At 39.8% G+C, this 13,746-nt stretch overlaps 2 protein-coding genes and 1 pseudogene across 6 annotated transcripts in view; 1 reads left to right on the top strand and 2 right to left on the bottom strand.

Annotated features, from left to right (window-relative positions):
* LOC122540949 (UDP-glucuronosyltransferase 2C1-like) overlaps positions 1 to 1,230 on the bottom strand; it is a 32,839-nt gene extending 31,609 nt beyond the window's left edge. Inside the window, exon 1 of the mRNA XM_087981468.1 lies at positions 1,132 to 1,230. The gene's annotated coding sequence lies outside the window, so the exon portion shown is untranslated. The remainder of the gene's footprint in view (positions 1 to 1,131) is intronic.
* Positions 1 to 2,018, top strand: part of kif7 (kinesin family member 7) — a 48,714-nt gene extending 46,696 nt beyond the window's left edge. The window contains exon 19 of the transcript XR_015753851.1: positions 1,777 to 2,018. The gene's annotated coding sequence lies outside the window, so the exon portion shown is untranslated. The remainder of the gene's footprint in view (positions 1 to 1,776) is intronic.
* Positions 2,019 to 3,360: 1,342 nt separating this feature from the next.
* On the bottom strand, positions 3,361 to 12,560 carry LOC122540948 (UDP-glucuronosyltransferase 2A1 pseudogene; annotated as a pseudogene). 4 transcript variants are annotated; one of them, XR_015753854.1, is made up of 2 exons: positions 12,496 to 12,560; positions 3,361 to 8,069 (listed from the first exon to the last, which is right to left on the bottom strand). The product of XR_015753854.1 is annotated as a UDP-glucuronosyltransferase 2A1 pseudogene, transcript variant X3 (transcript). The 4 variants fall into 4 exon arrangements; XR_015753853.1 differs by lacking the exon at positions 12,496 to 12,560 and adding an exon at positions 11,463 to 12,487; XR_015753855.1 differs by lacking the exon at positions 12,496 to 12,560 and adding an exon at positions 10,676 to 11,209.
* Positions 12,561 to 13,746: the final 1,186 nt, after the last annotated feature.

Raw genomic sequence — 13,746 nt, 5'->3', positions numbered from 1 at the left:
ATTAGCATTTCTTTGTCACCATTACAGTTGAGTCTTTAAAATATTCTATCAGATATCGAAGCTAACTCTCACTCATCAGCTGAAAAGTCTCAAGTGGCTATATCACTTTACTTTTCATTTCAACCTTTATTCATTTCTTAAGAATGGATGTTAGTCCAACAGATGTATCATTTTTTGGCTTCCCCTCAAAACCTCTTTAAAGACGGTGTAACATATGCAGTTATCCCAATCTAAAGGAACAGTTCCAAGAGAATTTTTGATGAGGTTTTGGACATCAATGATATTGTTGTTTAGAAAGTAAATGCATTTAGACTCATAGAGAAGTACTATAGAAACAGACTCTTTGGTTCACCTCATCCATGCTGACCAGATAACCTATTCTAGTCCTATTTGCCAGCATTTGTCCCATAGCCATCTAAACCCTTCCTATTCATGTACCCATCCAGACGCCTTTTAAATGCTGTAATTGTACCAGCCTCCACCACTTCCTGTGGCAACTCATTCCGTACATACACCACCCTCTGTGTGAAAATGTTGCCCGTTAGGTCCCTTTTAAATTTTTCCCCTTTCACCCTATGCCCTGGAGTCCCCTTCCCCAGGGAAAAGACGTTGTCTATTTACCCTATCCATGTCCTTCATGATTTTATAAACCTCTGTTAGGTTACTTCTCAGCCTCCACTGCTCCAGGGAAAACAGCCCCAGCCTATTCATCCTCTCCCTGTAGCTCAAATCCTCCAACCCTGGCAACCTTCTTGTAAATCTTTTCTGAATCCTTTGAAGTTTCACAACATCCTTCTGCTAGGAGAGAGAACAAAATTGCATGCAATGTTCCAAAAGTGGCCTAACCAATGTGCTGTAAAGCTGGAACAAGACCTCCCAACTCCTGTACTCAATACTCTGACCAATAAAGGAAAGCATACCAAATGCCTCCTCCACTATCCTATCTACCTACGACTCCACTTTCAAGGAACTATGAACTTGCATTCCACGATCTCTTTGTTCAGCAACACCCCCCAGGACCTTAATGTGTCTGCATTTCAGATTGCAACTCACTGTTCACCACAAAATAAACTGATTTTAGCTTGCAATTGCTGAAACTGTTGCATCAAGAAATTATGAAGTTTCACTTACCAGTGAAAAACAAATAGAGTACTGTACAATACAAATATTCCCAGTAGCTGAGAGTTCAACTAATGGATAAGTGCTGTTGCATGATTGCACAGATCAATCCAAAGTCTATTTGAATTACTGATTATGCAATAGACTTTGTTTGGCATGGGTCACCTGTTACCATGGCTGTGGTATAACTTGATATGTTTTTTTTATATGCATTAAGTTGAGGAAAGGTAGAAGTTTGTAAAACTTTTGTTCATTTTGCCCACTTCACACACACCATGTCCACATTTGATGCAGATGTCATTTCATGTCACTTTAATTCCCAATTCCAGAAAATTTTCCGACAATTATCACCTAAACGCTGGTTGTTATAATAATAAAAAGTGCTGCTAAAACTGTATGATATTCTTGGTTACATATTGAGGTGAGACATTTCAACAGCAAATAAATCATGTATATATGAAAAGCCAAATTTACAGTTGTTGCAGAGTGAACAAGCACTTGGCTATATGCTGAGAATCCAGAATGCCAATTCACTCAGTATTTTCCAGAGAAATTGTTTATATGTTGATTTCCTAATGTCTTCCAGGAAATGTTGTTAAGAAATTTTGTTATGGGTAGGGATAGTTGTGGAATTAAGCATTGACCTTTTACCTTTAGCAGATGGATTAAAATCTCGACCAGATGGATAAACAGTTCAATTGGGTTGCAATTATTTTGGAGGTGAGACCAGAGGAAACCTAAAAGAATATCTGCTTTATTTTTGTACGACTTCAAAAACTTTATGTAACTGAGACAAAATTATGGTTTATATGATTGAGCATGTAACCTTTGAATGTCACAAGGTTTATATATATGTCAATTACTGAACAAATAAAAGGAGTTATGACTTTTGTAAATATTGTAAAGTTGTGTACAGTGACTTTATCTGTTGTTTGCTCTGTTTTGTAATTTTTTCACCTGTGCTGTGCAACAGTTGCATTCTTGTTACTTTGCCTTAAATAGAAATGCAGTCATTACCGTCTCTCGGGTGCAATATCCAGAGTAATCATAGAGTCATAGAGATGTACGGCACGGAAACAGATCCTTCAGTCGTCCATGCTGACCAGATATCCCAACCCAATCTAGTCCCACCTGCCAGCACTTGGCCCATATCCCTCCAAACCCTTCTATTCACATACCCATCCAGGTACCTTTTAAATGTTGCAATTGTACCAGCCTCCACCACTTCGTCTGGAAGCTCATTCCATACACATACCACCCTCTGACTGAAAACGTTGCCCCTTAGGTCTCTTTTATACCTTCCCTCTCTCACCGTAAGCCTCTGCCCTCTAGTCCTGCACTCCCCGAACCCAAGAAAAAGACTTTGCCTATTTACCCTATCCACGCTCCTCATGATTTTGTAAACCTCTATAAAGTCACCCCTTAGCCTCCAATGCTCCAGGAAGAACAGCCCCAGCCTATTCAATCTCTCCCTATAGCTCAAATCCTCCAACCCTGGCAATATCCTTATAAATCTTTTCTGAACCCTTTCAAGTTTACAACATCTTTCCAATAGGAAGGAGACCACAATTGCACGCAATTTTCCAACAGTGGCCTAATCAATGTCCTGTGCAGTCATAACATGACCTCCCAACTCCTGTACTCAATGCTCTGACCAATAAAGGAAAGCATACCAAACGCCTTCTTCACTAACATATCTACCTGCGACTCCACTTTCAAGGAGCTATGAACCTGCACTCCAAGATCTCTTTGCTCAGCAACACTCCCTCGTACCTTACCATTAAGTGTATAAGTCCTGCTAAGATTTGCTTTCCCAAAATGGAGTACCTCGCATTTATCAAAATTAAACTCCATCTGCCACATCTCAACCTATTGGCCAATCTGATCAAGATTCCGTTGTAATCTGAGGTAACCTTCTTTGCTGTCCACTACGCCTCCAATTTTGGTGTCATCTGCAAACTTACTAACTATACCTCTTATGCTCGCATCTAAATCACTTATATAAATGATGAAAAGTACTGGACCCAGCACCGATCCTTGTGGCACTCCACTGGTCACAGCCTTCCAGTCTGAAAAACAACCCTCCACCACCACCCTCTGTCTTCTACCATTGAGCCAGAGTGAATTGACTCCCCTCTTTTCAACTTCCTCAGTTTTCCATATTAAATATTGTATTGTTTTAGCACAGGGCCTAGTCACAGTCGAATTGAAATGTAGTTAACCAATTTTTACTGTATCAGGAAAGGGCCAGTTGCAAGGTTCTCTTGAGTGAAAGAAAAGCAATTTTATTGCTTGCCAACTTTGAGAAATAATGAAGTTGCAATGGTAAGTACACACATTCACCAGTATAAAATTTGACAGGGTTAGTGTCCAGTACAAAAGTGACACAGTTTAAAGTTCTGAAGATGTCCATGAAGTGTAAGATTTTATCCTGAGAGGATAGTTGTTCAGTCGGGGTGTTGAGCCATTAGCAGTGCTGAAGAATGCGTATCCTGTTTCAATTCTTGGTGTCCTGATTTTTCTGTCCAATTAGTTTTGTCACAGGCACTTTTCTCTCACAATAGAGGTACAGAGAGTACTTGCTTTAGCTGGTTCCAATTCTGCAGTCAAAAGTTCATCTCCACATCTCTGCCAAAAGCAGTTCCTTGGAACATAAGCTGGTTTGTGTGTTTCCATGTCTCATTTCGTTGTCTCCAAGCTTGATATTAGGAGAAGAACCAAAGAACTGCGGATGCTGGAAATCAGAATCAAAAACTGAAATTGCTCAGAAAACTCAGCAGGTCTGGCAGCATCTGTGGAGAGAAAGTAGAATTAACATGTGAGCCTGCTTCAGAACTGTACAAACTGTCCAGAGTTCTGAGGAAGGATCACTGAACCCGAAAAATTAATTCTGCTTTCTCTCCACAGACGAAGCCAGACTTGCTGAGTTGATGAAAGATGTTTTCATCTCCACTATGTGACATATACTATACAAATGTAAATAAAAATGGATGAAAGTTTTTCCATGCCTGCCTGTTGAGTAGTATCAGTTTCCTCTGATGAAAATGTAATTTCAGTCACAGTTTTGTTTATTTCATGTTGCTTCATGAAATTTGACTAACCTGTATGGTCAAGCAATTGGCAAGATCATTTGAAGTCAGTGATTTTTTTCCTTTTTTTTCAAACATCATTTCAGTTCATTAAAGGCTGAGATGTAAAATCAAATGAAGGGATTCAAAAATCAATAGTGAATATTTTATTTCTTTATGACTAGATCTAGACTGTTTACAGAAACATACCTCTTCGGTTAATGTGAAAATAGTGTGTGTAAATTCTCTAAGTTGAGTGTATATTCTCACTAGAATGGAATATTATAAATCAGTGCATTACCTGTGCATATTCGTACATCTTTGCACAAGGACACAGTACTAATGTGCATTCACACATTACTGTACACCAGTATATCTTTCCTTGATGGTATCACATACCTTCTTGTCAGGTAACTATCTGTGGAATTTGGAGGAAGTTAGAAGCACTGACGTATTCAGATCAACCCTTCATGTGTAGGGTTTGTTGCAGGCCTATTCCAAACGTGCTTGTGGCATTGATCTCCAAAACTGGGAGTTTTAAACTGCTTGAAACGTTCTCAGTTCTGGGTAAAGTCCATGCAGTGTAATTGTGTGCTGTAAACATACATGATACCAAACAGCTGTGGTGGATAATGGTGCTGTCTATAGTTTGAAGGGGGAGCTGGAACTCATGTTATTGAACCATGTGATCTTGAGGTGACATGAAATAGTGGATTCCAGGACGACATACACTCTTGTAGGACAGACTAGAACTCGGGTATAGTTAACTGATGGACCTGGACCTGGACTTGATCAACACAGCGTCCCAAAGCCTTAGGGGCAATCTCGTACTCCAGTGATACCAAAGCCACACAAAGCTCAGGTCAGATGGAGAGGCACCAGAATACCGCTCACAGGAGAGCAACAAGGAAACACCTATCTGCCAAGAAAAGAGACACTCTCACCTACCCCCGAAGAAAGCTGGAATCTCCTGATCCAGTTACGAACTGATTGATGCTACCGAACGCTTTATTGTATCAACATTCAGGACATTTCTTCTGATAAATGCTTTGCGATTATCACCATCGTAACTTGATTACTTGACAATCAACACCATTGTATTTTCGCTATTTTTAATTAGCATCATTGTACTGTATTCCAATAAAATCTGTCTTGATTCTCAGCTTAGGGAAGAGAGCTTTGATCTACCTGGACAGACTGTCAGTTCTGTGTCAGCTGGGTCAACTTCTCTTCCAGCCATATCGCTTGTATAAACAGCTTGTCAATTTCACCCAATCTGGCTTGTGTGGCCTCTGTTCAATTCTCCAACATAATCTAAATGAATTTAGTTCCATTTGCCTCATTTCTGTCTCAACCCTTCCTATACATGTACCCATCTAGGTGCCTTTTAAATGTCATTGTACCAGCCTCTGGCAGCTAAATCCATACACGCACCACCCTCTGTGTGAAAAAGTTGCACCTTATGTTCCTTTTAAATCTTTCCCCTCTCACTTTAAACCTATGGTCTCTAGTTTGTGACTCCCCTACTCTGTGGCAAAGACCTTGTCTATTTACCCTATCCTGCCCTCATGATTTTATAAACCTCTCTAAAATCTCCCCTCAGCCTCCGATGCTCCCAAGAAAATACCCCTACCTATTCAGCCGCTCCCTATAGCCTAAACCCATCAACCTAAGCAACATTCTTGGAAATATTTTCTGAATCCTTTCAACTTTAACAACATCTTTCCAATAACAGGGAGACCAGAAAAAGGTATTCCAAAAGTGGCCTAACCAACGTCCTGTATAGCGGCAACTCTTATACTTAATGCTCTGAACTGTAAAGCCAAGTGAAACAAAGACCTTCACTGCCCTCATGTGAACCAGCAGAAATGTATGTGCTCGTGCACAAGGGGAGCTGTGATGGAAAACGTTGGGTATTAGAGAGAGAGAAAGAATGAACTGGGGTCAAAATGGTTCCCTGATGCTGCTATATATTTAAATAATGGTTCTCCTGCTTGTAAACAAATATGATTAGTTTTGCATGATCAGAAAATCAGATTTCCAATCTAATAAAAGTGCAGCATTTCACTGAGTATCTATAAGCAAGAACTACTATTAACAGTCAAACCTGCATTCTTATGCATTACAAATAGACCTGGGAAGCCTCAGTATACCTGTAAAGGGCAGGGATCAGTTAATTGATTAAAATTTTCAATTCAGTTGAAACAACTCAATAACTCGCTCCCAATTTGAAACGATGAATCTTACTGAGTTTTTTCCTTTTTCTTCCGAGTGACATTACAAAGTTTCTTCAATAGTAGGACTGTCAGCATTATAACCATGAGGAACAGTGATAACAGGAAAATCATCACATCTATGCAATAGTAAACGTACCAGGGGAGTCGGTAAGATTCTGAGCGCAAATGTGCTGCCCCTTTGTGTCGGGCAACATACTCAACCCAGAAAATAGCTCTCTCCATTGGAGACTCGGGTTGGTCTCTGTGGAGAGCAGAGAGTTTCTGCATGTTCTCCCGATAAGATGTGTTATATATAACCTCATTAAGTGCCTGCAGTAGATCTGTTGACTGCATGGTTGCGGCGCTAATGACCTTTGCTGCACCTCGGACTTCAAGTCTGAGTAAATTATCAAACTGGTCATAAAATAGAGGTATGCCAACTACTGGCACACCATGATAGATGGCTTCATAAACTCCATTGGTGCCACCATGAGCAATGAAGGCTCGTGTCTTTGGGTGCCCCAGTAGATCATTCTGAGGGATCCATTTTGCCAGTAAGGTATTATTTCCAATGTTGGGAGGGGTCTCTCCATTGTGTCTCCAGATAACCTTCTGAGGTAATTGAGCAAGAGCCCCTGCTATTTGCATTGTAATATGCATTGGCAAAGAGTTGACAATGGTCCCCATTGACATGACAATAATCCCATATTCCCCTGAGGACTGGACAAACTCCTCAAACTCTGCCTCTAGAGGTTTGGATGGTTTACACTGGAATCCTCCAACATAAATAATATTTGGCATGGTGGGTCTCGGGAAATCAAATATAAAATCTACTCTCATCAGCCACACATCTGCACTGAGAAGAACAGTCTCAACATCTGTGTCTGGGCCCAGATAGCGATGGCAGAAATCATTGTACATTGGATATGTTAGAAAATTTGCAATTGCTAGTTGAACAAGATTTAGGATGACATTTTGTGTTCTTTGGAGAAAACTCATTTTATCTGTCAATTGAGAGCCCGGAATTGGAACATAGGAAGCTGGTGATGGGGCAGAGATGAAATGAGCTTCTCCACTGGTGATCCATCGAACATTATATACCAACGGGAGTTTTAAATAATGCGCAAGCATTGGACCTGTAGGAAATACAGGATCAGTAAGTACTAAGTCAAAGTGTTCATTTTCAAGTTGATTTAACAAAGTTTTGTTTTCAAAAATTGCAGTGTTTAAGTCCATCCCCCAACGGTGACATGCATGCATAAAAGACATTGTTGCATATTGGAACTTAATAAAGCCCCATGGCGTCCAACCATCCTGTAAGGCTTCAAGTGTCTTTTGTATCATATCATTCATAACATCTTCACTATTATTTTTCCCCAATACTCCTTCCATTTCAATTACAATAGATTGATATAGATCTGGCCTCTCTTTGATGTACAGTGTTGCTGAGAAATAAAGCACAGTGAAGTTGTGCCCACGGAGTTTCAGTTCTTCCATTAAAATTCTCATATTGACCCAGTGACTTCCATCAAGCGGGACAACCAATATATTTGCTCCCTGGGTAATTGGGCAGGACAAGGTGAAGCAGATAGTAAGAATGCATGCAAACTGGACTCTGTTCTTCCATGCAAGATAATCCATGTTAACTGCAAGTGACATCCAGATCCTGTTGAAAAATTGAAGATATATTGCTAAAGGACATAAATCTCTCCAGCCTAGAATGCTTTCAGACCAGGTCATGTTTATATTCGAATGCTTAACCACAAGTTTGGAACCAGAAAACACTATCAATATAAACATTTGTCTGAAACATGAAACACTAATGAAACATTATATAGCAGTGGTAAAAGTTGTTTTCCACATCCAAATACTGTATCTTCCGTGTTTCTGCTAAATGCTAATACTACGCTGACTGGTTGCTTGGGTCACTGAAAATTTCCCGACAGCATGTATTCCAAGTTTTAGGTTTCTGACTGGATTAGAATGTACGTATTAGGTTTAAAAAGAATATCAGAAGAAAGATCAAAAGTAGGATCTTGTAAACTTGCTTAGTCCTTCAGTAAGACAATCATTGGACTGTATCAACTCCACGTTTCACTTGTCTCTTGGTTTTGTAAGTGCCCCCAAATCAAACAATACAATATCGAATGTACTTCACAGCTGAATGCCAGCAGTTCACTAGTGTACAGAATTCCAAAGATGCCTCTGTGAAGAAGTTGGCTTGTGGAATTCAGCATTTCACAAAGTCTACTTAAAGGATTGAAATTCTACAACTGATTGAGAGCTCCCTCACCAAGCAACTAGCAACTTTGAACTAGAGCAATTAATTTTGTATCTGTGACAACCCAATAGAAGTCAAGCCCCATGATTTTTACAAGACAACATCTAAACAAATCGTTTTGTCTTATGTTGTAGTTGTATGTGCGATTAAAGGCAAGAAATACCTGTATTTGTTTGGATATCTGTACTCAGAAAGGATCACCACAAGAAAGGATTAAGTTTTGAGTTTTTTGTTACAGGAGGATCGATTTCCCGATGTTGCAATTGAACAAGTACAATTGGTCCTGTTATAACCCGGTAATTCCATTGTTGTGCTCCCTGTCTTACAAAAAAATCGCATAAAAGCAGCACCATTTAAACTAATTGGGCCAGAATTGTGTTAAACCAATACACACTTTAAACATTCGCATGTAGAAACAGTGTCCCCAATTCATCAATCGCATTATTGTGAATTCACATTAATGAAACTGGCATTATAGAAGAACAGTCTGTAGGTGAATACCAGGAAGCTGGAAGAACACAGCACGTCAGGCAGCAATAGTAGGTTGAGAGGTTGATGCTTCGGGTGTATCCCTTCTTCAGGACTGGGAGTGGGTGTAAGGGGAGCTGCAGATAAATGGGGTGGCAGGGGCCACCCAGTACCCTGTAAATGAATTCCCAGTTCAGCTTCCTTTCTCAGAGTTTGCTAATGAGAGTACCTGTCCATTTTTAGTAATCTCTATCTTCCATTCTTCAGCCAACTTCAGAATTCAATGTGCTCCAATTTAGCTCTTCATAAGGGACTCAAAAGTCAATATAAATAAGGTACATTGGTATTTCTTTGTCACCATTATAGTTGAGTCTTTAAATTATCCTATCAGATATCCAAGCTAACTCACAATGATCAGCTAAAAAGCAAAAAGAAATCACAGCACCAGATTATAGTCTGACAGGTTTATTTGAAACCACAAACGTTTGGAGCCCCAGCTCCTCCCTCAGGCAGCCAGTGAGAAAGAATACATCGGACACCAAATTTATAGCAAAAGATAAAAGGGTTCATACAACTTTTGCAAATGTATTGAACAAAATTAGATGGCTATTCATTCTTTAAACAGTTAGAATGTAGGTACAGATTTCAATTAATATGTAAATCCCAGAATTTATTTTCAAGTCACTGCTCCAAGATAACTTCAGCTTTTAGTGTGTATAGTCATGAGACGAGCCCAAGATCCCGGGTGAGGCTGTCCTCATGCGTAGTGAACATAGCTACCAGCATCTGTTCGGTAACTCTGCACTGTTGCATGTCCCAAAGTCTGCCTTGGAGAACGTCTACCCATAAATCCGAGGCTGATCGATGTCATTTTAGCTTTCATTATAACATTTACTTAGATTAGATTAGATTACTTAAATGTGGAAACAGGCCCTTCGGGCCAACAAGTCTACACCGACCCACCAGAGCACAGGCAATTTAGCATGGCCTGCACACCTGCACATTTTTGGACTGTACGAGGAAACCAGAGCACCCGGAGGAGAATGTGCAAACTCCACACAGACAGTCGCCTGAGGCGAGTATTGAACCCGGGTCTCTGGCGCTGTGAGGCAGCAGTGCTAACCATTGTGCCACCATGCCGCCCATCATTGTGAGTTACTCATTTCCTGATAATGGATATTAGTCCAACCAATCTATCATTTTCTGGCATCCCCATCAAAACCTCCTTAAAGATGGAGTAACATGCACAGTTTTCCCAATCTAAAGGAACAGTTCCAAGAGAATTTTTGACAATTAAATGTTAGATCTCTGTCATAATGTAGTTTAGAAAAGAAATGCGCTTCCACATTTCAGATTTGCAACTGACTGTTCACCACAAAATAAACTAATTTTAACTTGCAATTGATTAAACTGTTGCATCAAGAATTATGATGTTTCACTTACTGATGAAGACCAAAAGGAGTTTTGTACAATATTAGTATTCCCGATAGCTGAGAGTTCAACGAATATAAAAGTATACTTACGTTATTACAACTGATCAATTCAAAGTCTATTTGAGTTTCTGATTATGAAATAGACTATGTTTGGCAAGGATCAATCTGTTGCCATGGCAGAGGTATAACTTGATATGGATATTTTTTCTGCGTCATTAGCACCTGTAGAATTAACCCATCATTGGAAATTTTCACAGAGATTTCCAATGTATATTAGCACATGGACAACATGTTGAGTATCAATTTTCACCAACATTAACAAAATAGGTATTCAGTCAATTTAGATCAGGATTGCTAATTGGAAATGCTAAAATGTTTGTGGGAAAATTGCTTCTGGTGGGAATTGTAAGCTTTGTTTCCTCATGATCTGATCTGCTTACTTACTGGGACTCATTTTACACCAATAATGCATGCATGGTTTACCATGAAACAGGTAGGAGCAAATTACTGCAGATGCTGGAATCTACGGAAAACAAAAAGAAATGCTGGGAATCACAATAGATCAGGCAGCCTCCGTGAGGAGAGAGCAAGCTAATGTTTGTAAATTACATGACTTCATCAGACGTCTAGATGAAGAATCATTCTGGACTCAAGACATTAGCTTGCTCTCTCCCCAAGTATGCTACCTGACCCACTGTGATTTCCAGCATTTTTTGTTATCTTTACCATGAGATATATTATCACTGAAATACAAGATAGATACATATACAACTTTACAAAACCTCTAATATTCCAAGTAACCTTACAGCTCTCAAATGTCCACACACTAATTTAATGTCTGCTTTGGGAGCGTAAGATGTTGAAAAGTGTATACTACCTCAATTACAGATGGTCAAACTGAAGTTGAGTCTGTTCTTCCTACTCCCAAGGTTCCTGCTTCTTGGTCCTGATGTTCTCTGGACTGTGCAAGAGACCCCTCAGATTTAATTGGCTTCTTTTAACTAGCTATCCAGGTCATTTCTGAGTACAGTGGCTTAGTAGTCATTTGCAGTACGCATGAGCATTTACTTGATCAAGTCTCTTTTAAATGGGAATACTCAGGGCAGTTTGAGGCTTGCCTTTGTGCTTCTCTGTTCCCAGACCCAGGACTCTCCCAGTCAGGTCGAGGGAAGGGCAGAACTCAGGCAGCTGAGCTTCTGTTTTATCCACTGAGACTGGCATCAGCTAATGACAGATGTTGTCAAACAGGATTTTGCCTGGGGTTTAAATGTAAGTATATTCCATGGACTGAGGTGCTGTCAGGACAAGCTGGATGGTTTGTGACAACTGCCAGTTTCAGTCCATTTTTAATCTTATATTCCACAAACTCTCCATGATGTGGCTTCCATTGATACTGATGCCCTGTCTGTAACCCCTTCTCTGAGCTGTGGGTGAAAGTAGTCTATCTCTGTGCTCCTGTTTTTAGAAGGTCCCCACCAATCCTCTGTAATCCTTACACTCATATAACAAAGAGTGGAGCTCCCACTGAGTATTCTGTACATTGTGAGTTACTCATTTCCTGATAATGGATGTTAGTCCAACCAATCTATCACTTTCTGGCTTCCCCCTCAAAACCTCCTTAAAGATGGAGTAACATGCACAGTTTTCCCAATCTAAAGGAGAATCCCAAGAGGATTTTTGACAATTAGATTTTAGATCTCTGTCATAGTTTAGAAAAGAAATGCACTTCCGCATTTCAGATTTACAACTGACTGTTCACCACAAAATAAACTAATTTTAACTTGCAATTGATTAAACTGTTGCATCAAGAATTTATGCTGTTTCACTTACTGATGAAGACCAAAAGGAGTTTTGTACAATATTAGTATTCCCGATAGCTGAGAGTTCAACGAATATAAAAGTATACTTACTTTATTACAACTGATCAATCCAAAGTCTATTTGAGTTTCTGATTATGAAATAGACTATGTTTGGCAAGGATCAATCTGTTGCCATGGCAGAGGTATAACTTGATATGGATATTTTTTCTGCGTCATTAGCACCTGTAGAATTAACCCATCATTGGAAATTTTCACAGAGATTTCCAATGTATATTAGCACATGGACAACATGTTGAGTATCAATTTTCACCAACATTAACAAAATAGGTATTCAGTCAATTTAGATCAGGATTGCTAATTGGAAATGCTAAAATGTTTGTGGGAAAATTGCTTCTGGTGGGAATTGTAAGCTTTGTTTCCTCATGATCTGATCTGCTTACTTACTGGGACTCATTTTACACCAATAATGCATGCATGGTTTACCATGAAACAGGTAGGAGCAAATTACTGCAGATGCTGGAATCTACAGAAAACAAAAAGAAATGCTGGGAATCACAATAGATCAGGCAGCCTCCGTGAGGAGAGAGCAAGCTACCTGACCCACTGTGATTTCCAGCATTTTTTGTTATCTTTACCATGAGATATATTATCATTGAAATACAAGATAGATACGTATACAATTTTACAAAACCTCTAATATTCCAAGTAACCTTACAGTTCTCAAATGTCTACGTCCACACACTAATTTAATGTCTGCTTTGGGAGCGTAAGATGTTGAAAAGTGTATACTACCTCAATTACAGATGGTCAAACTGAAGTTGAGTCTGTTCTTCCTACTCCCAAGGTTCCTGCTTCTTGGTCCTGATGTTCTCTGGACTGTGCAAGAGACCCCTCAGATTTAATTGGCTTCTTTTAACTAGCTATCCAGGTCATTTCTGAGTACAGTGGCTTTTTAATGTCTCCTACATTTCCCTTTCCCATCTCTGAGCCGTCTGACGTAGGAGCCATGCTTCTGTGTGAGCATTATCATTGGGTCCCATGCTGACTGCTGTATGCTTTGGAAAATCAGGATTCTTAACCAAATCAATTTTCCTTCCTCTCGGTTCTCCCATTCAAGACCTGGTCCACAGACAGCATTGAAACCAGTAAACAAGTGAGCTGTAAAGGTTGTGCAGTCTTCTTCCTTCCTCTGTGAGGCTTTGTGAAGATCTTCAGCCAATCATCCTGATCGAATCCCATTGTACCCTTAATGGCAGTTCTCAGAGTCCCTCTAGAGTCCCTCTACCAGTATTTGAGTATTCGGGGAAGAGCTCATCCTACACTACAGTCACAGGCTAGCAA

The sequence above is a fragment of the Chiloscyllium plagiosum genome, unplaced genomic scaffold (assembly GCF_037043375.1).
Source record: "Chiloscyllium plagiosum isolate Xiang-an unplaced genomic scaffold, Cpla_swu_hap1 HiC_scaffold_39, whole genome shotgun sequence".
In the NCBI taxonomy this organism is placed as follows: domain Eukaryota; kingdom Metazoa; phylum Chordata; class Chondrichthyes; order Orectolobiformes; family Hemiscylliidae; genus Chiloscyllium; species Chiloscyllium plagiosum.
The sequence above is the reverse complement of the archived record's forward strand: the minus strand, read 5'-3'. Positions and strand labels throughout refer to the sequence as shown.